Here is a 20,298-nt window from a genome sequence, read left to right as displayed (position 1 = left end):
CTTTTGTAAAAATGTCCGCCAGCGCCACCTGCCGTCCTCTGAACGCCCCCTGGGGGGCGGTACCGCCCACGTTGAGAGCCGCTAGACTAAACACTCCTGTTTTTGGTTCCGTTGGGATTGCTAATTTTTTTTCTTTGAAACATTAAAAATTTATTGGGAGATTTTGGTATAATTTTCTTAAAAGTGACCAACTATGCTTCCTTGAACAGGTTAGGATAGTTTAATGGGTGATATAAAACATGGTCTGCAATAAATCCTTCTTAGATGTTGAGATTTTAGTCTGTTTTATGACGTCTTGTCAGTTTAAATCCAAATAAGCTGCTGGCCACGCCTCCCAAATCAACTTTAACACTCGCACCTGGCTGGAAACAGAAGTGCAATTATCTAACCATACATCTTTGAAAAGCAGAAGTGGAGCCTCCTGCACAACCAACAACAATGCAGCAAGTGGTTTCTCGATTGCAAGTCAACAACAAAATATTTTTCTTTTCCAGCAGCCATTGTACAGTGCCTCAGCGGTAAAACCAGCGGACCAAACAGGCTGGAGCTCCATCTCAGGTTGCTAGGTAACAGGGTTAGGGTTCACCTGGCATCATTGATGTTACATTCCAGAGATTTTTGAAATGACTTATTGTGGCAATAAGTAAATCATTAACTTATTGCCGCAACACATTTGGTGTTTTTTGTGTTGTTGCTTTTTAAAAATGTTGGAATGGTTTTAGAAGCGGTAAAAACTCAAATGGAAGTACAAAAATGTGCAAAATGTGAGTTTTGCATAATTGATCCCCTTTAAGATGGAGTACAACCTTCTAAACAGAAGTTGTACTCTCAGTATTTTCTCCCCATCTACTTCCAATTGTTTTAAACTAATTGGGAATAAATGTATAACCAGTAAATCCAGCTCACCAAACGTACTGGAGCTCTGCTGGGGTTGCTAGGTAACGGCTGGGCTTTGCTGGGGTTGCTAGGAAATGGCACACTTGCTGATGATTTATGATGATACATTCTAGAGCTTTTTAAAGTGGCTCATTTTCCAGACACCATAAAAACATAAAATTATTGTCAAAAACTGGCTGGGTGTTTGTTTTATTGATCTGGATGATTTTAGAAACAGCACAAACCAAATGGAAATAGAAAAATGTAAAAATGTGATTTTTTTCCTGACAAACTGGCCTCATCTCAATGCATTTTCTAATTTACTGAATATGACTGCGAAGGATCTGCGGCTACGCTGCTTTGTGCACTGAGGATGCAGCAGTCTGTCATTAATTCAATTCAGTTAAAAAAACATTATTTATCCCTTTTAAAGCAGCTCTCAGATCTGCTCTGATCTCATCAGGTACCGCTGTTCCTTAATTCTTCCCATGAACTCCAGAACAAATCTCCTTTCTGCCCTGAACTCTGACCGACACAAACTAAATCCATCTCAGTGGCAGTCTCAGGTATTTTGGTTTTCCAAGCTTAAATTCTTGAAAATTAATCCTCCCTCCACTGACGTACCTCCCACTACCTTCAATTACTAGTCACTGTGTGTGTGTGTGTGTGTGTGTGTGTGTGTGTGTGTGTGTGTGTGTGTGTGTGTGTGTGTGTGTGTGTGTGTGTGTGTTACTGTCTTTAAAAAACACTGATGTAGAATAATACCGCCTTCCTGGTTCTGCTGGCTTCCTGTCAGCCTTCGAAGGCTGACCCCCTCCCGCCTCTTTCATTCATCAGTGTTTGGGTTGACCTTTGGCCTGGAATGCCACAAGACCTTGAGTTCAAAACCAGACCATGACCCGGCCACTGAATTATCAAAGGGAGACCTGCTGGTGAGGCGGCGCAGACGACAAAACACGCCGCTTTCCCATCAGACATGGCCGCTCCAGCAGGAATCTCTGAGCAGTCAGCATTACCTCATAGGTTTAATGGTGATCAATTTCATTCCTAATTAGTTGGAAAAGAAACTTGAAGTAGTCGGTGAGAGAAAACTCATACAACATTGGCTTAGAGGGTTGTTCTGTCTTAACGTGACCTAATTCATGTTTTTATTCTTCAGTTTGGGTCCCAACTGCTTCTAAAAACAATCCAAGCCCTTAAAAAAGCAGCCAGCTTTTATTTGGAAATAAGATAATATATTTTCAGTGTCTGGAAAATGAGTCGTTTCAAAAACCTCCAGAATGGAAAGTCACAAATCAGCAGGCACTGCCCTGTTACCTAGCAACACCAGCGAAGCCAAGCCCGTTACCTAGCAACGCCAGATGAAAATGCTTCGCTTATCTTTTGGTAATCTGTGAAAAATGGGGTCTAATTTCTAGTGCAAATGTTTTAGTACATTTGAATAAAATCTAAACTAACTTAGTGACTTTTCAGCAACAGTTAGGAGCGTGTTTTAAGTTAATAATTCTTTAATATTAATAAAAAATACTAGATCCACTGGTAGATTATCTCACTTGGGAAAATGTCTCTGCAAGTGGAACCAGTATTTTTATTTGTCTAATTTAAAGAATTATTGACTCAAATCAACCTTATTTATCTTGATGAGATGTTTAAGTTACTTAGTTTATTTCAAGTGCACTAAGGTATTAGCTCAGCTGGTCAGAGCGTGGTGCTAATAACCCCAAAGTCATGGGTTCAATCCCCATACTGGTCAATTCAGATGTGTAGTCGTAATAAAATCAACACATAAAAAGAGGCTGGTGAATCAAAAATTATACATATTGAAAACAAAAACATTAGAATATGAGCACATTTCTTAAATTTTCATCGTAAAGATCAAGTACATATTTCTCAAAAGAATGGAAACTGAACAGTGTGTATGGCTGGTTAGAGCGTGGTGCTAATAACGCCAAGGTCATGGGTTCAATCCCCATACTGGCCAATTCAACTCTAATGTCTTAATAAAATCAACACAAACAAGAGGCTGATAAATGAAATATTATTGATATTGAAAGACATTAGAATATGAGCACTTTTCTTAAATTTTGATTGTTGAGATCAAGTTCGTCTTTCTTAAATCCATGAAAACTGAGCAGTGTGTATGGTTGGTTAGCTCAGTGGGTCAGAGCGTGGTGCTAATAATGCCAAGGTCATGGGTTCAACCCCCCACACTTCCCAATTCAACTCTAATGTCTTAATAAAATCAACACAAACAAGAGGCTGGTAAATCAAATATTATACATATTGATTTTGAACAACATTAGAATATGAGCACTTTTCTTACTGGCACTATATATAAGCTGGGAAAAATGTCTCGACATAAGTGGAATAATCTTAATGACTTAAAACAAGCTTCTATATCTTCCTAAAAATCTACTTGTTTTGTCTTAATTTAGGTGTAATAACATTTACACTAGAAACTACTAGGCCAGTCATACCTGGTAAGGTTTTGAGTTTTTGCAGTGTCACGTTTCGTTGAGCTTTATGGTCGTCAAACAGAAAGGAGTCGTCGTCGTTCCTCCTTTCCTTCTTCTGCAGCTGCATCACGATGGGCTGCAGCCTTCAGTCCCTCTGGTCACCTGGCTCTTCGTCAGCATAATTAACTTCATTCGACCGAGATCTTCTCACTTTCATATCTGCGCCCGTCTCCAGAGAGTCTGGGCGGGTCGGGCTGCGAACGCGGCGGCGGGTCGCTGAGCGAATTACTCGCTCTCACTGAACCAACGCTTGAAACGGTGGTGTCAGTTTCACCATCAGATCCGCTCTCATGACACAGTTTCTCTGAAAACGGCATTAAATTCGCTTATTTTAGCTCCAATGATCAAATTTTACTTTATTATGAGATTTTCACCTTATTATTTGTGCTGTGAAAACGCCTTTAACTGCAGAAAAATCAACTTTTGATTATATTAACATGATGCTTTTATATTGCCCTTTAATGACGTTTTAAAGTTTTTGCTTTCGCTCTTTTTTGCACTGAAATAAAATAATAATGAAATAATTGTGTGGTAGAAACATGCATGTTTTAGATGTAAATTCGATTAACCGTTTTTGTGATGATCAGAGGTTTTACACAGGTGATTTTACCACACATTTGATTCATTTTAAGGTATTTTTAAGCTCTGCCACAAATTTTTTATTACAATTAGGTCTGAACTTTAACTAGGCCATTCTACAAAGTAAAAAACAGCATTTTTCGTCTAGTTTCTAGTGCAATAACAAGTTTCATGTAAGACAAAACTAACTTACAAGAAACTTTTCAGATGGATTTAGGAGCTTGTTTTAAGTCGATAATTTCTTAATACTTATTTTAAAAAGTTCTAAATTCCATCACTTATAACAAGATTTTTTTTTCTCAACTTACTGCTGATCTCCAGCTCACTTGGTCAGCTGGATTACCGCTGTATGAGCTGTACAATGGCTGCTGGAAAAGACAAAGTATTTTGTTGTTGCCTTACCATCCAGAAACCACTTGCTGCATTGTTGTGCAGGAGGCCCCACTTCTGCTTTTCAAAGATGTACGGTTGCATAATTGGGCATCTGTTTGCAGCCATTCTCACCTGCGAATGTAAACGTTAATTAAGGGGGGCGTGGCCAACAGCAGCTCATCTGGATTTAAAGAGACAAGACGTCATAAAACACACTAAAATCTCATTATCTAAGAATAATTTAGTGCATGAAATGCAACGTAATATGGTCGCCTTTAATATAATGGAGCAAAGTTTGGTTAGATCCCATGTATTTACACATACCTTGATAAATTCAATATAAACTTTTTTAGCAGTTTTTAGCGGTTAGCATGAAACGGGCAGCTTTAGCAACTCAAAGACCAGGAATTGTTTGGATACTAAGGGAGGAAATCCTCTCTGCAGGTGGTGAAAACGGCAAAAGATGCTCCCAAAGATCCTGCTTGTTATCTGGACACACTGCTGATGAAAAGTGAACAGGAAGGAGGGAAACTGCAGCTTCATAAACATGACAGTAAACTGATTTAATTGAGGAAGCAACAACCACCATAAAGAAATCTGGCTAATTTAATCAGAGCATTTCAAGGACATGATGCCCTGAGCAGTCCATCTGCAGATGAAGTTTGTTTGATCCGACTGAAAGCTCTGCAACATCTCCAAATAAACGTGCACACTTTAAAAATAGATTCTGTAGTCATCCAATTAAAAGGGGGGGGGGRAAAAAACACAATCCTGTAAAGTATTGACATATTCATGAGCTGGTCTTGAATTTCATGACTCCACTAATGATGTTGTGTTTTCCTCTGTGGGCAGCGCTTCTGAAACATATGAGATTTCTCAGAGGTTTGGCAGGCGGCTCCTCCGTCTGCTCTGAAGAAGGTAATTTGATTTCTCCTGCAGATTTTTGATTATGAAGGAAACCTGATGCAGATCCGGCTGCAAATCCTGAGAGAATGTTTGGTCTTAAAACTGAATCATGTTTGGGACGAGCAAGACGCTGAACTGAGATTTACCATAACTATTTGCTTAATGTTTAGGTGCATTAGAAAAGACATGAACGTCTTACCAAAAACGGCTACACTGCAAAAACACAAAATACTACCAAGTATTTTTGGTTTTGTTTCTAATGGAAAAATCTCATTTCACTTAAAATAAAACAAAACTGGATTACAAGTAACTTTTCAGCAAGATAGAGGAGCTTATTTAGAGCCGATACTTTCTTAATGTTGATGAATAAGAACTAGTTTCACTTCCAGACTATTTCACCTATAAAATGGGGAAAATGTTTTGTTACAAGTGAAACAATCTGTTAATGCAACTTGTACTTTGTCATCTATTTTAGGGAATAATTTACTTAAAACAAGCTCCTATATCTTGCTGAAAAGTTACTTGTAATCCAGTTTTGTCTTATTTTTAGTGAACTAACATATTTGCATGAGAAACTAGACCAACGTTACCTGCTATAATTTTGTGTTTTTGCAGTGTAGAGACTAAAAGTCAGGATATATTTGAACATTTTCCAATTTTTTGGTTGGAAATCTTACAAAAAACAAAATCCATTAGCCAGGATAATTTTAGTAGTATTGCTTGGTAAAGCTTGTTTGAGTTTTCAAATTAATTTAACTGCCATAAAGACGGTGAAACTCGACACCAAAGTCATGCAGTGGAAAATATTCAGGCAGGAAAATAACTGCAGATTGAGACGGGAACAACTTTCTTTAATTTTAAAATATTCAGATTCTTCATTATAAACACGTAAAATCAGAAAAATGGAAGGAAAGTGTTGCGATGCTGAGATGTTTGTTCTTTTGGTTTTCATTTACGGGTCTGATTTGATCGTTTCTTTATTGTTTATGAGATTAGATATCAACACGTTTGTTTTCTTCATTTGTGTTTTGGATTTGTTTATTTCTGCTTATAGTTTCTGYTATTATTGTATATTTTGTACATTTTTGTACGTTTTACTCTTTCAGCAAACTGAACCTTAACCCTTTTCACTCCAGTTAACGATTAATCGATTAGTAAGCTAGGTGACGATTATTTTAATAATCGATTAATCACGATTAATTAATTGAACTCTGCTCATGGAGGATGTTCGTCCATCAGCTTCACTTCCAGAAACAAGACAACGTGAAGCCCAGCAGGAAGTTGGCTAAAAAAAACTAAACAAAATGAAGACTTTGCAGTGTCCTAGTCAAAGTCAGGACTCAAATCCAGCAAAATGAATCAGAATTCATGCTAAAAAACAACAACATTAATTTGCAAGAGTGAACAAAATTCCCCCCGAGTGTTTTAAAAGACAGAATATCATTGTAGGAGGTTTTAGGTCTCAGAGGCAATTACTGTTTCTTTCACTAATAAGATTAAGTTGTTTTGATTTGGTTACCATTTAAGTGTGATTTACAAAAATGAAAAAACTAATGATCTCTTTGGTTTCATAATAAAAAGTYATTAAACACTTCTCTGCAGCTTATTGCCTTCTAGCTTTTTTTAAAAGCAATAAAAATTTTCTTTGTAAGGTTTCACAAGGATTCTTAAGGCCTTTTAACAAAAAAATTAGACTTGATATCTCGTTGACCCGAGTAACGTTTTTCCTTCCTCACCTCTGTGATTACATCTTCGATTTAATGAGGGAAATCAATGAGCGATAATGACTTTAACCTGGATTCACCTCATCATGTCCTTCATTAAAAAGAGAGACAGACAGAGAGAGAAAGAGAGAGAGAGAAAGACAGAGGGGGAACCTGCAGTTTCACAGCACAGGCTGCTTTAAACCTCCAACACACTGACCAGCTTTAGCTTCACAACTCTGAGGATTTCTCAAAGTTGAACATTCTCCACTTTTGAAACTGACATTTTCTAGACAATTTTTATTGGAAACACTAATTTGTAAGTTTCCTTCTACTTGTTTATTATTATGAGGTCATATTGAGGCCATTAGATTGGTAAAAGGAGGAGTAGAAGTCCGCCAAAAAGCTCAGAAAGTTTGAGATTGATCTCAAAATTTTATGAAAAAACTTGGAACTTGAAAAACTACCAAATTTTTAGATCAACCTCAAAAATGTTCTAGAAAAAACGTGGAAATTTCTTGAGCTCGAAAAGTCTAAATTTTGACTTTTTTGACAAAAATTTTCCATAATTTACTGGGATTAATCTAAAAAAAACTCTGAAATTTATTTCCCACAAAAGTTTGACATTTTAAACTCAGAAATGTTGAAGTTTTTTTTCTAGAAGATTTTTGATTAACTTCAAAATTTCTGAGTTCTTGGACAGAAATGTGCTCATTTTGCTATTTTCCTTGACACGCTGTTGTAGGTTATTGTACACAAGCACATGAGTTTAGATGTTTTTTTTGTTTTTTCAGAAGCAGTCTTGCTGCTCACCGCTGATCAGGGGCTTTGTGGCGAACGGGCAGTGAGCTCTGGCTGCGTTTGGGGGGAGATGGACATCCAGACAGCAGCGGGGCGATAAGCCCACCTAATGCCCCGCCTGCAGCGGTGAGTGGCAGATTGAAAGCAGACGGTGAGGTGGGTGACCAAGTGCTCCTCTCAGGGTTTGTGCGAGCTTGTCAGGACAGGCTGGCCTTCATCATGTCCGATCAGAGCAGCTTCTGCAGCTGATTCAGCAGCGCTCGGCCGCCATGCCCTTCCCCGTCATGTATTATGTAACGGACTTTGTGCTTTCTGGACGGGAAGCAGACTGGTTTGACCAAACGCTGGGTCGGCTAAGGATGAGCTGGTGGTCCAGTTTTAAGAATTGTTTCATTTTTCTTGTGTTTATTTTCATCCTATTAAGAAAAAAACTGAAGGATCTTGTAGCTGGAGGGTGAGATATCGCACAAGAAATGGAAGAAGTGCTGTGAGAGATGCGTTCCTTGGAGAGACGAAGTCTTAATGCTTCTGTTGCATTTTATGTTTCTTCAAGTCAAAATTTAGGAATCAAACTTATTTTTTAACAAGGAATTAAATCCAGTTTCCACACCTGGTAGTCTGGAAGACTTGGTTCAATTAGGAATCAAAATTTTCAGCAAACAGGGCTGCACAGTGGCGCAGTTGGTAGAGCTGTTGCCTTGCAGCAAGGAGGTTCTGGGTTCGATTCCCGGCCCCGGTCTTTCTGCATGGAGTTTGCATGTTCTCCCTGTGCATGGTGGGTTTTCTCCGGTTTCCTCCCACAGTCCAAAAACATGACTGTCAGGTTAATTGGTCTGTCTAAATTGTCCCTAGATGTGTGTGTGTGTGTGTGCATGGTTGTGTGTCCTGTGTGTCTCTGTGTTGCCCTGTGACAGACTGGCGACCTGTCCAGGGTGACCCCACCTCTCGCCCGGAACGTTAGCTGGAGAGGCACCAGCAACCCTCCCAACCCCACTGAGGGACAAGGGTGTAAAGAAAATGGATGGATGGATAAATTTTCAGCAAACTAAACTAATTGGATAAATTTGTTTCCCTCCTCGCCTGTGGGGGCGCTGCACCAAGAACCAAGGAAGGGATGCAAAAACCACTGAAGACGACACTGAGAGCAACTTCCTTCTTCATGAAATGTAAACAAAAATGGCGCGGCAAACAGTTTGGATCGTTAGGCACAACGCAGTGAAACACTCAGCCGCTTAAAATGTATAAAAAGTTGCAGTTTTGGTCCTAAATCTAAGCGAGTCCACCGGACCATCAGGTGTGAAAACACCAGAAGACTTGCAATAAACAGGTCTCCTCTTCTTGAGCCCTTATGTTTTCAGTAAGCATATTTGTTGGTGTGGATAAGTGTATAAAAAAGGCCTATACAAAAAAAGCATTTTTAAAGAGCATTAGATTTCACCCTCCTCAGAAACCGGACAGTTGTCATATTAAAGTGTTGATAAACAGCCGACGTTTAAACCCAGCGGACACAAACTCACTCAGCGCCGGACCGACTCCCATTAGCACATCCTGCAGACGGAGATGAACTTCTGAGGTAACCTTTATTAAAACCACTTCGCCACATCAAATTGTTGTTACACTGCTGGCTCATCTGCACCGGGCCATAATAAAAACACATTTTTGTTCATGTGTAAATTTGTTTCAGTCGCCTGAAACAAAGAAAAGGTCTGATTTGAACAAAGAAAAGGTCTGATTTGAACAAAAACCTTCTCAATATGACTGATATTTAACATACAACATCATGAATAACTTAAAGAATAATCTTAAAGAAATGGTTAAAGTCCACAGGGTCATCCAGGGGCGACACTAAGGTTTAAGGACAAAGGGGCCCTCAGCCCTCGGGAAGTGAGAAAACGTAACGTACAAAACTTCTCAAAATAATCATTACAATAAAATAGTTTATTAGCAAACCACACAAAAGTTTAAAGATTTACAGGTTTTTTTTCTTGAAATTTTTTTTTTTTAAATTACTCTCAAACTTTCTGAAAATTTTCTTCCGTTTTTTTTCTTTTGTACTCCACAACCTTCAAAGATTTTTGGAGGAAATTTCTGAGATTAACCTCAAAATTTCAGTTATCTCTAGCAAATTTTTGACTTTTCAGAATGACTTGGAAATTTCCACATTTGATTCTAGTGCCTTTCTGAGATTTATTTTAAAATTTCTTAGTTTTTTTTTCTTGCCAATTTTTGAAATTTGGAGTTCTGAAATTTCCATTTTTCTTCTAGAAAATATCTGAAATTAATCTAAAACTTTATAGTTTTTTTCATAGTAAAGTTTTGCATTTTGGAGCTCAGAAATTTGCAAAATTTTGTGAAAAATTTCTAAGATTGATGTCAAAATATTTGAAGTCTTTCTCACAAATTTTTGACTTTTGTAGCTCAGAAATTTTAAAGTTATTTTTCAAGCAAATTTCTGAGATTAAACTCAAACATTCTGAATTTTTTGGCTGAAATTTACATTTCTTTCGTCATACAAAATGAAAACGAGTTTGGCGTCCTCCCTCTGAAATTCTGAAATTTTCGCATAATTTCCGGATGTAAAAGTAAAGAAAGCATCAAACATGCGAACACCAGATGCAGTTAATGTTTCTTATCCTCAGGATCACAGGAGAGACTCTCTCCTTCCTCACAGCCAGGCGTTTTTTAAAGGAAAGTTATGAATAACCTTGTGTTGTGAGGTGAAGTCGGGCTGCCGTAGATCCTCTCTGGGACCGATCGTAACTCCAGAAAGCGGAGCGGCGAGAACATTGCATCCGTGTTCTTGATTGGTAGCTCATCTGCTCCCGGCGAAGCGCAGCAGCTGCTGCAGCGGCGTCGCGCCACTTTATGGAGGATCGAAGCAGCTCAGGTTTAATGTGTTTGCGGCTGTCGCAGCTCTGACGAAGGGTGCAATACATAACAGGGGAGTAATAAGGGAGGACAAGCCAATCAATAGCCTGAGAGGCCGTTTGACCCACACTTTAAAATGACAAATTCCCAGCTCTGAATCACAGACAGCGTCTCTCTGCAGTCAACAGCTGGTGGGGAGGCAGAGCAAAATAAAACACGAGTGGGCATGACCTCTGACCTCCCGAAGAGGGTCAACACCAACAGAAAAAATGAAAAAGTAAAATTCTGACTTTTTTTTTTTTAAGAATTCTGAATGTAAAATCGTGTTTCTAATTCTGTGTCAATCCATGTCAAAATCAAAATAAATACACCTAAATATTGTTAGGCGTTGGTCTATGATGTTCTTAGAATACGAGAATAATTACACAACTGTTTCTTCCTTGCTGTAGGATGTGTAGCCCTGCACTTCTGTCAAACATTTATTTGGTAGATTAGATTTTTTTTAAAGAGATTTAGACTAGAACTGATGGCGCATGAACAATTTAGACAATTTTGATTCTGACAAAAAAACATTAAGAATCCAGTTACCAAATCTCTCTAGTAACTGGAAAAAGAAAGGATGCTACCCTCTGCCAGCAACTGAAAATATAGATCTACACCAATCAGCACATCAAACACTGGTTCCACTCTGGAAACATTTGCACAACCTTTAAATACGCATTTTAAAACAACAATACGGCTACAATCAACTTTTAATAAACATAAAATATTTTATGCTACTTTAACTTATTTATTCCAACCTAAAACCATTAAATTGACTTAAACTGCCACTGATGGCAGCCACAGTGTGTGTGTGTGTGATATGTATACTGCTCAAAAAAATAAAGGGAACATTCAAATAACACATCCTAGATCTGAATGAATGAAATATAATTGCCAATAATTTCCATCTGTTGTCTATTCCATTTGCACAACAGCAGGTGAAATTGATTGTCAATCAGTGTTGCTTCCTAAGTGGACAGTTTGATTTCACAGAAGTTTGATTTACTTGGAGTTATATTGTGTTGTTTAAGAGTTACACCCTTTATGTTTTTGAGCAGTGTATAAATTTCATGCTTCGTCTCCAAAAGGCCAAACTAGAAGGACGGGTCTTGTACGTAAAGATGCAGCCTCCTGTTTCCGGGCAGATTACGCTTTCCTCAGAGATAAATCCCTTCACTCCTTCATTCATGTCTGTTTCTGCTGAGCCCTCCTTCCTGCCTGGCTATCGTCTCGTTTCCCAGCCCCAGCTGGTCCGTGCAGACACCCAGCTCTGTTATTATGACTGCTGTTTGTCCTGACGTGACCTCTCCTGGAGATCATCATGCCCTCTGACAAAGAGCAGCTCTGGGATTGAACCGCCAACCTCTGAGGGCCAGCTGTCTGCTGCAGGGCGTTCGGATACAGAAACTCATGTTCATCACAAGCAGGGGAGACACAGAGCGCTCATTATGACTCTGGGATCTGTATTTCACTCTGCATCTTATTTGGTCTACTGAGGATTATTTGTAGACAATAAATTTTTTCCCCCATTACAAATGTGAGCAAACTTTTGTCGATATCGTGCTAATGTCTAAAAAACCCCAATAATTTAGCCATTTCCATTAAAAACAAACATTAAAATCAATAATGAAAAATGAATAAGTTTGTTCTAGCAATGAATGATAAAGAAACATAATCCTCCTACCGCTTCCTGTCTTCTTCGTTTCCACCAGTAGTAACATCCTGTTGATCATGTGACTCGTGGGGAAAAAGTGTTTTCATTAACCAGATTTCTCAAAACTGGCGTGTTCTCAGTAGATGTATCTTTTGTAAAAATAATTTTTAAAACATAGATGCCTAATCTTGTCACTACAAGACCCGGAGATTCAGAGATCTGGATATTATAACACAAGAAAATATGTCACAATTAAGAAATAAAATTTCATATTTAAGAGAAAGAAAATCTCAATTACAATAAAATCCCAAAATTATGAGAGAAAATCTTGTAACTACGACATAAGATATCGTAAAAATGACAAAATATATTATGGGAAAAAAATTCATAATTACGGGAAAAGATTTAAAAACTACAACAAAATACGTTCTATTTGTGAGACTTCATAACGAGAACAAAAATCATAATTTTAAGATGTAAAATTACAAGGTAAGATTTCCAGATTATGAGAAAAAAGCTCATAATTACAATAAAATATAATTTTGATTATATAAAATATAATTATGAGATAAGATAACATAATTATGGGCTGCACAGTGGGGCAGTTGGTAGAGTTGTTGCCTTGCAGCAAGAAGGTTCTGGGTTCGATTCCCGGCCCCGGTCTTTCTGCATGGAGTTTGCATGTTCTCCCTGTGCATGTGTGGGTTTTCTCCGGGTACTCCGGTTTCCTCCCACAGTCCAAAAACATGACTGTCAGGTTAATTGGTCTGTCTAAATTGTCCCTAGGTGTGTGTGTGCATGGTTGTGTGTCCTGTGTGTCTCTGTGTTGCCCTGCGACAGACTGGCGACCTGTCCAGGTGACCCCGCCTCTCGCCCAGAACGTTGGCTGGAGAGGAACCAGCAACCCTCCCGACCCCACTGAGGGACAAGGGTGTAAGAAAATGGATGGATGGATGGATTTCATAATTGCAAGAAAAGCGTTAATAACTACGTGAAAATTTCATGAAATCACCTTAAAACTGCGTGATCAGTGTCCAGTGTTGAGCGTTTGGTCGCCTTCCTGCAGGTTTCCAACCTTCAACCGTTTGAAATTCCGACATCTTACGAGTAGGAAAATGACTTATGAGCCATGAATGCATCAGCCGTCTAGTCAAAGTTTCACGCAGCTTTGTGCAGCAGAAACTTGTGTTGCGTTCAGCGCCAACAAATCTCCAGTCGTGCCAATTAATGGCCTGAATCCAGATCTTTTCAGACCGGTGTGAACCGGTCCGATTGTTAAACAGTTGACATCTTTTCTCTAAAACAGCATTTTTGTCATTTTAGACTCAGAGCTCTAATTTGTCAGACTTTTTTTTTCCACAGAAATTTGCAGATGTTTGGCCGTGCCGCAGATCATTTCCATGATTTATTCTCATACTGGAGCCATTTTCTCTTTTTAATCCCAGCATGATAAAAAAAAAGTTTACATTTTCTCTGCTCAGCAGGGACACAAAGGACATGTCAGATAAAATAAAAGCAGCAACATTGATTTGGAAAACAAGACAGAGCCAAAGCCATTGATTTGAAAATCCAGTATTAATGACTTTGCTGAGCATGAAGCGCATAGTGCTGCAGAATCAAACCTCACAAAGCAAACAAAGCTCAGCCGATTTTGATCAATAAGATAAACGAGATCCACACGTTAGTAGTAAAAAAAATAAAATCAACTGAGCTGTGGAGCTGTTTCCATACAGAAAATATATTAAAAAATCTAAAATATTAAAGCTTTAAAATCATAATTCTAATTCTGTGTCGATCTCTGTCCAAATAACCAAATATTCTTAGTTGTATGTGGATGAAGCTGTTAGTACATGAAAATAATTACTTAACTGTTTCTTCTTTGTTATCCGATTTGTAAACCTGCATTTTATCCACACTGAAAATTTGACCCAAATGTATTCGGTAGGTTTGAGCTTTAAGAGTCAATTCGCCTGATGGTCCATGAAACGTTTATTTCAATTCCAAGAAAAAAAGTCAATTTTTAGAAATAATCAGAATTCTGAAATAAGCAAATAAAGAATTCGGTTAAAATGTCGTAATTCTGAGATTAAATTATAATACTGAGAGAAAGTCCAAATTCTGACAAAATCGTAAATCTGAGAAAACTCGTAAATTTGGGACTAAAGTCAGAATAATGAGAAAAATATATTTTTTGGCCCTAATCATCTTCCGTACATCCCAGCCGCTATTCTGCAGTGCAGCGGTCATTTTTGGCATGTTTTATGCAAACATGTCGCGGTGTGAGTGTGGTTTGCGGCGGTTTCCTGCGGATCACGGTAGTTTCCTGCCGCCTGATGCTGCTGCGGGGGGCGGCCATGTTGGCGAGGATGAGGCAGAGGAGGAGTGAAGGTGGGGGTTTCGGCCGGAGAAGCTCATTCATCAAGTCATTACGGGAGGTGGCTCCTGCGGTATTTCAGCCTGTCCATCAGCGGCGGAGGGAGAGGAGGAGAATCCCAGAGGAGGAGCGGCGCGCGGCGGTCCTTCCTCCATCTTTCTTCCTCCCCCCGCCGTCGGAGGATCGCACTCTCCCTCCCGTCTGACAGCTCACCTTCTGACTGCCATTACTCCCCCTTCTTCTTCTCCTCCATCACACTGACTTCCACTTTATCTGCCCCTCTATTACATCTCCCATCCTCTTCCAATTCTCCATCGCCTTCACACACACACACACACACACACACACACACACACACACACACACACTCCATAYTTCCCTCACTCTCCGGTTTTTACATTTCTCCCGGGAGGCAGCCCTTGACTCTCAGATGTCCCTTGCATGCCAAAAATTACTATTGACATTTCAATTCGGTGGTTTTTCTCTCTGCTGATGCCGTATAGCAGGAGGACATTTACATGTCAATGGGCCAGACAAAAGAGAGGCAGAGCGCGATGCTTCCTCCAACACTGCAGCACAAAACCGGCTGCTTTTCTGGTGACGAAGGGGTTTCATGTGTTATCTATTAAATTAAATTATTTATCTTAAGAAATCATTAGGGGCTTTGTTGAAGTTTTGTGCTATTTAAAGAGAAAAAGCAAAGGCATTTTAACACAATTTCATCTTTCTACTTCACATGTGACGAACTCAAGGCCCAGGTGCCAAACAGGACAACAGGTATGATGAGAGTACGTTTGCAAGCCTAATTGGTTTCCAACATGAGTACGGAAGACAATTAGGGCCACTAAGAGAAAGAATTCTGGCGTTAAATGTCAGAATTCTAAAATTCTGAATTTAATCCTCTGAGATCAAAAGCCAGAATTCTGAGAAGAAAAGTTAAAATTCGTTTAGAGTTTTCAGTGGCCCTATTCTTCTTCCGTACATGAGCCTTTATATGAGACATCTTCTGCAGGGACGGAAAGGAGTACAGCAACTTCTCCACTGAAACAATTAATCGGATCAAGCATGATTAATCAATAATTGAAAAGATCACCAAAACTAATTTAGTAATTGATTAATCATTTACTGGTGTGTAGAGACTGAAAAAAGGCAATATGCTGAAACAACGACAATCAAAGCAGTAATTAAGCTAAAAATGTAAAAAWWWWTTTTATATTTTTGCATTTAGGAGGAAAACACTCAGAGTTGTAGTTTTATTTTCACCTGGTTCAAATTGTGTTAAAAAGAAGAAGAAAAATTAAGCACCTTTTGCCATCGCTGTTAGAAATACTTTATAGCTGCAGAATCGTTCACTTAAGGAATGCTACGTTGTTGTACTTATGGAATAAATGTTTACTTTTCATTTTAAAAAACTAATTGAATTATTTATTTTGATTTTTAATGTATTCCTAATGTATAAAATAAGTACAAGCGGTTAAAAATCTGATTAATCACAACAATTAATCATCAGAACAAACAATTAATCATCCAATAAATAATTAATCGTCAGAATAAATGAATAATCGTCAGTATAAATGATTAATCGTCAGAATAAACTAAAATAATCTCTGGTTGCAGCTCTAAGTTAACAACAAATCATGGAGTTTCTGGATTATACACACTTGTTTTAGGACACCGATATTCCCAGAAACCTCACAGTTGTCTCCTCACACCTTAAGCAAGAGGAAACTTTTGCGCTCCATGCGTCCTGTGGCTGCTTTAATCATATAAATAACCAGAAAATGTGGTGTGTTTATGCATGCAAAGGCTTGAATTTTCATGTTTATTTGTGTGCACAGACTCCTGGGTGCATTTTTCATGCTGGAAGGTTTTTCCAGACATGCATCTTCATTTGTAAAACCCTGTGAGGTATCCCCACCCGACGGGTCCCAAGGCTCACGGCTCGCTGTGATTATCCTAACGGAGATGCATTGCATATGTAAATGCGACGTTTCTGAGAGAGCGAGTGGAGGAGGAAAAATAAAAAAGTCCTTCAGCATTGATCTGCTCTTCTGCATTTAATCTGGGTTAAGTGTTCAGCTTCCATTAGGGCCAAATTCATGCAGGGGTTTTATAATTACGCCAGAGTCAATCTGCATTACTCCTTAGCGCTATCGAACAGCTGCTTACTTTAATAAAAACATGCGTCAGATTCTGGGGACAACAACTCCTGCGCACACATTTGTGTGTCTCTGCTGTGCGTATTTTTGTGTTTGTGCATAATTTGAATCAATACGCGCAGGAAGGAGGCATTAAAGCGTCGAAAAAAATGTTCCGTCGGCTCCACAGTCCTTTCAATCAGCGCAACAAACAACTCTTTCAACATTTGTCTCCTTCCTCCCCCAGGACATGATTCCTCTCCTCTCTCTGCCTACTGAGGACCATCAAGTCTGTTGCTTCTCCCTGTTGCCCTACTTTCATCATTTTTAGAGGTTTTTTTTCTCCTTCCAATGAGCTTTCAAGTCTGACCTCTGCAGCCCTGGAAAAGGACTGCTGCGGGTAACAAAGACCACCAACCAATCTGGGTTTGTCTGAGTGGCCTTGGGTGTGTGCGTCTCATTCTTAATGAGGTTAAAAATAAAGCCTGAACAGATTTGAGGTAGTTGGTAAGAAGACCTTGCATGTGGAAAGCTCAAACGTGTTTGAAACATTGCCAAACGCAAAAGATGATTAATTCTGAGTTTACCCATTCATTTGCTTTATTGGCTTGAATCTCGCATGAGAAGGGAAGCACATCTCTTACTCTGCAAAAATACTAAATGCTACCAAGTTGTTTTGGTCTACTTCCTACCATGGATGTCTTAATACATTTGAAATAAGACAAAACTAACTTACAAGATACTTTTCAGCAAGATAAATGAGCTTGTTTTAAGTCAATAAATCTTTAATATTGACTAAATATAAAAATTCTAGTTACACTGGTAGATTATTTCATTTATAACAAGGTGAAAATGTGTTGCTCAAAATTACCTAGTACTTTTTCATCATATTATAGTCAGTAGCATGTATTTTATAGCACAACCAATAAACTGTTACCTTCAGTTGTTTAAAAAATGCTTTATGTATCAAATAGAAAATTCTACGAAATTTGACTTTGTAATTTAAAGCCTTGAAACTGATCCTCCGTCTCTGAACAACAAAGCTTCTCTATTAACCTCTATTAACCCTTTAGCGATGTTTTTACCAGCTTTTCGTTCAGAAGAAGCTCAGCCGATGCTCAGCTCCACCAGGTGTTTGCTAATTGCTGCTGGCTAGTCTGAAGGAGCTGAGTGTAGCTATTCTGAGACTGAAGCTTGGAAACTGCAGCTCGGAGGAGGAGCTTCGTCCTCGAAGGCGGAGCCAGGTCCAACCAGGTATTTTGAACAGCTGAATGGTTGCTATGGAGATTAAATTATTTCTCAGACATGCATGAGTCTAGGCAACATTTCAGGTTTGTCTTTGATGAAAGAAAAACATTAAAACATGATGAAAAGTTAAGGTTACATTTACAGTATGCTTCCGCTTTAAGAAATTATTACCTTAAAACAAGCTCCTCTTTCTTGGTCAAGAATAAAAAATATTAAAGTCTGAACTCAGTGTTTTTTTTTAGTGGCCCTATTCTTCTTCCGTAGAAACACAATTTATTTCTGGCACTATTGACACATTTACTTGTTGCATTAATTTAATGATGGAGATTCTGTTTAAATTTTTTGGAAATGTGGACGAAAACCCAAAAACACAAATACGGGTCGACATGTTCGACAACAAACTTTTAATCCAGTGGTCCCCAAGCTACGGCCCGCGGGCCGGATCCGACCCGCCTCCACATTTGGTCCGGCCCCCTGAACAATACCAGAGAGCATTCAGATTTTTTTTCATATATTGTATTTTCYGGTTTATATGTGGATTTTTCTTCAACCACCAGGGGGCTCTKTAGCAGGAAGTGTGTCCTGTAAACTGGGTGTTTTGTTTTGCGTGGCGCATTGCTGCCATCTGTTGGACTTTTATGTTATCAGTACGGTTGTTTGCTAGCGGTCGAGCAGATGAACACACGTGTTTGTTATGAACGCCTTGAAGCAATGCCTGTAAGCAGCAGCTTATACTTCAAAACGAGCCATTATGTTAACATATGAGGAATTCATATGTTAAAGATTCCCTCAATGGAATATATACTAGTCAGTCCCAGTGACCGTTTCACTAACGGTTTTTGCCCATGTGCTTTCTGGGTAAAAATCAATCGAGAAACGACCTGCACCCCCCCCAACAATTTCAGGCAGCGCAGGTGATAAACGTGCAACACCTTTTCTGTTACAAACTGACTTTGGCCCCCCACCAGAGAAGGGAAAAGTTATGTGGCCCTCACTGGAAACTGTTTGGGGACCACTGCTTCAATCTGATCAGCTGCATTTCCTCTGAAGACACAAAGTTTCACAGAAATCTCTCAAAACGTCGCTGAACTCCAACACTGAACCAGTTTTASCCAGCAGACCCTTCACGTTCTCCCCAGCCTATTTCCATCTTTGAAACATCTCACTTCCCCCTTTCATCAYCAGGAGTTTGCGCTCTCTCTTCTCCTTGCATCTGTGTAATCTCAAAGAAAGTCAGCCACATTCGCCTCGCACGAGAAGCGCCTAAATATGCATGAACACACCTCCCGTCCCGTCCCCCGTCAGAACTCCTCTGCCTTGCCAGAACAACTCTAAAACCCCGAGGGCGGCTCTGGAGCTCGTAATCCGTTCGGATAAGAGAATTGACATCATGAAAAACTGAAATTATACATGTTTTGGACTTCAAAGTGTGTTCCCTTCAAGAACGCGTTCAGACAAGAGCAGTTTGATCACAAAACTTTGAAGCGTGTGATCAAACTGAATCCAGCTGACCACCAACGTGCTTATTACATCCCCAAGATGAGACAAATACACTGAAGCAAGGGGATRYTATGAAAGAAATAAACTACTTAAGATTATGTATTATTCTCTCTTACAGGTTTAAGCTTCAGTGAAAGAAGTTGATGCATTTACAAACATGAACTTGGGAGTATTTTTTAATGAGAAATCCTAAAGTGGGGGTGGTACGGAAGGAGATTAGGGCCAATCTTACTTACTTTCTGATGACAAAGAACCTTAAAATTACTTGTAGATGAATGCMTAACATTTCACAAATAGACATGTTGCAGTGTGACATCACACACGCAAGATCAGCGTCCTGCTGGAGGGAAAAATGCTGCTCACTGACGATGACTACCATCGGTTTTAGCTGTTAAGTTGTCAACATAATGCACTACATCTTAAATGTGACATAAGAAAAACACGGATGCACTGCTTTGCTACTAATCGCCAATACTACGACATGATAACAAGGTCAGGAATAAGTTTTAATTAAAAAAGAAATATAGAGTAAGTCAGTTATGCTAGGTTGACTATGACAACATTAACATGTAGATGTGCTGCAGAATTTGGTTTTTGATTCAGTTAAATTAAGAAAAACGCGACACACACACACATCGACTCAGTAGAGCAGGTCTTTAAATTAGCTAATCTACCACCGCTGTGTTAGCTTAGCAAATAGCAATGGTAGCTAATCTACCAC

Source organism: Poecilia reticulata, linkage group LG3 (assembly GCF_000633615.1).
Source record: "Poecilia reticulata strain Guanapo linkage group LG3, Guppy_female_1.0+MT, whole genome shotgun sequence".
Lineage (NCBI taxonomy): Eukaryota > Metazoa > Chordata > Actinopteri > Cyprinodontiformes > Poeciliidae > Poecilia > Poecilia reticulata.
The sequence above is the reverse complement of the archived record's forward strand: the minus strand, read 5'-3'. Positions refer to the sequence as shown.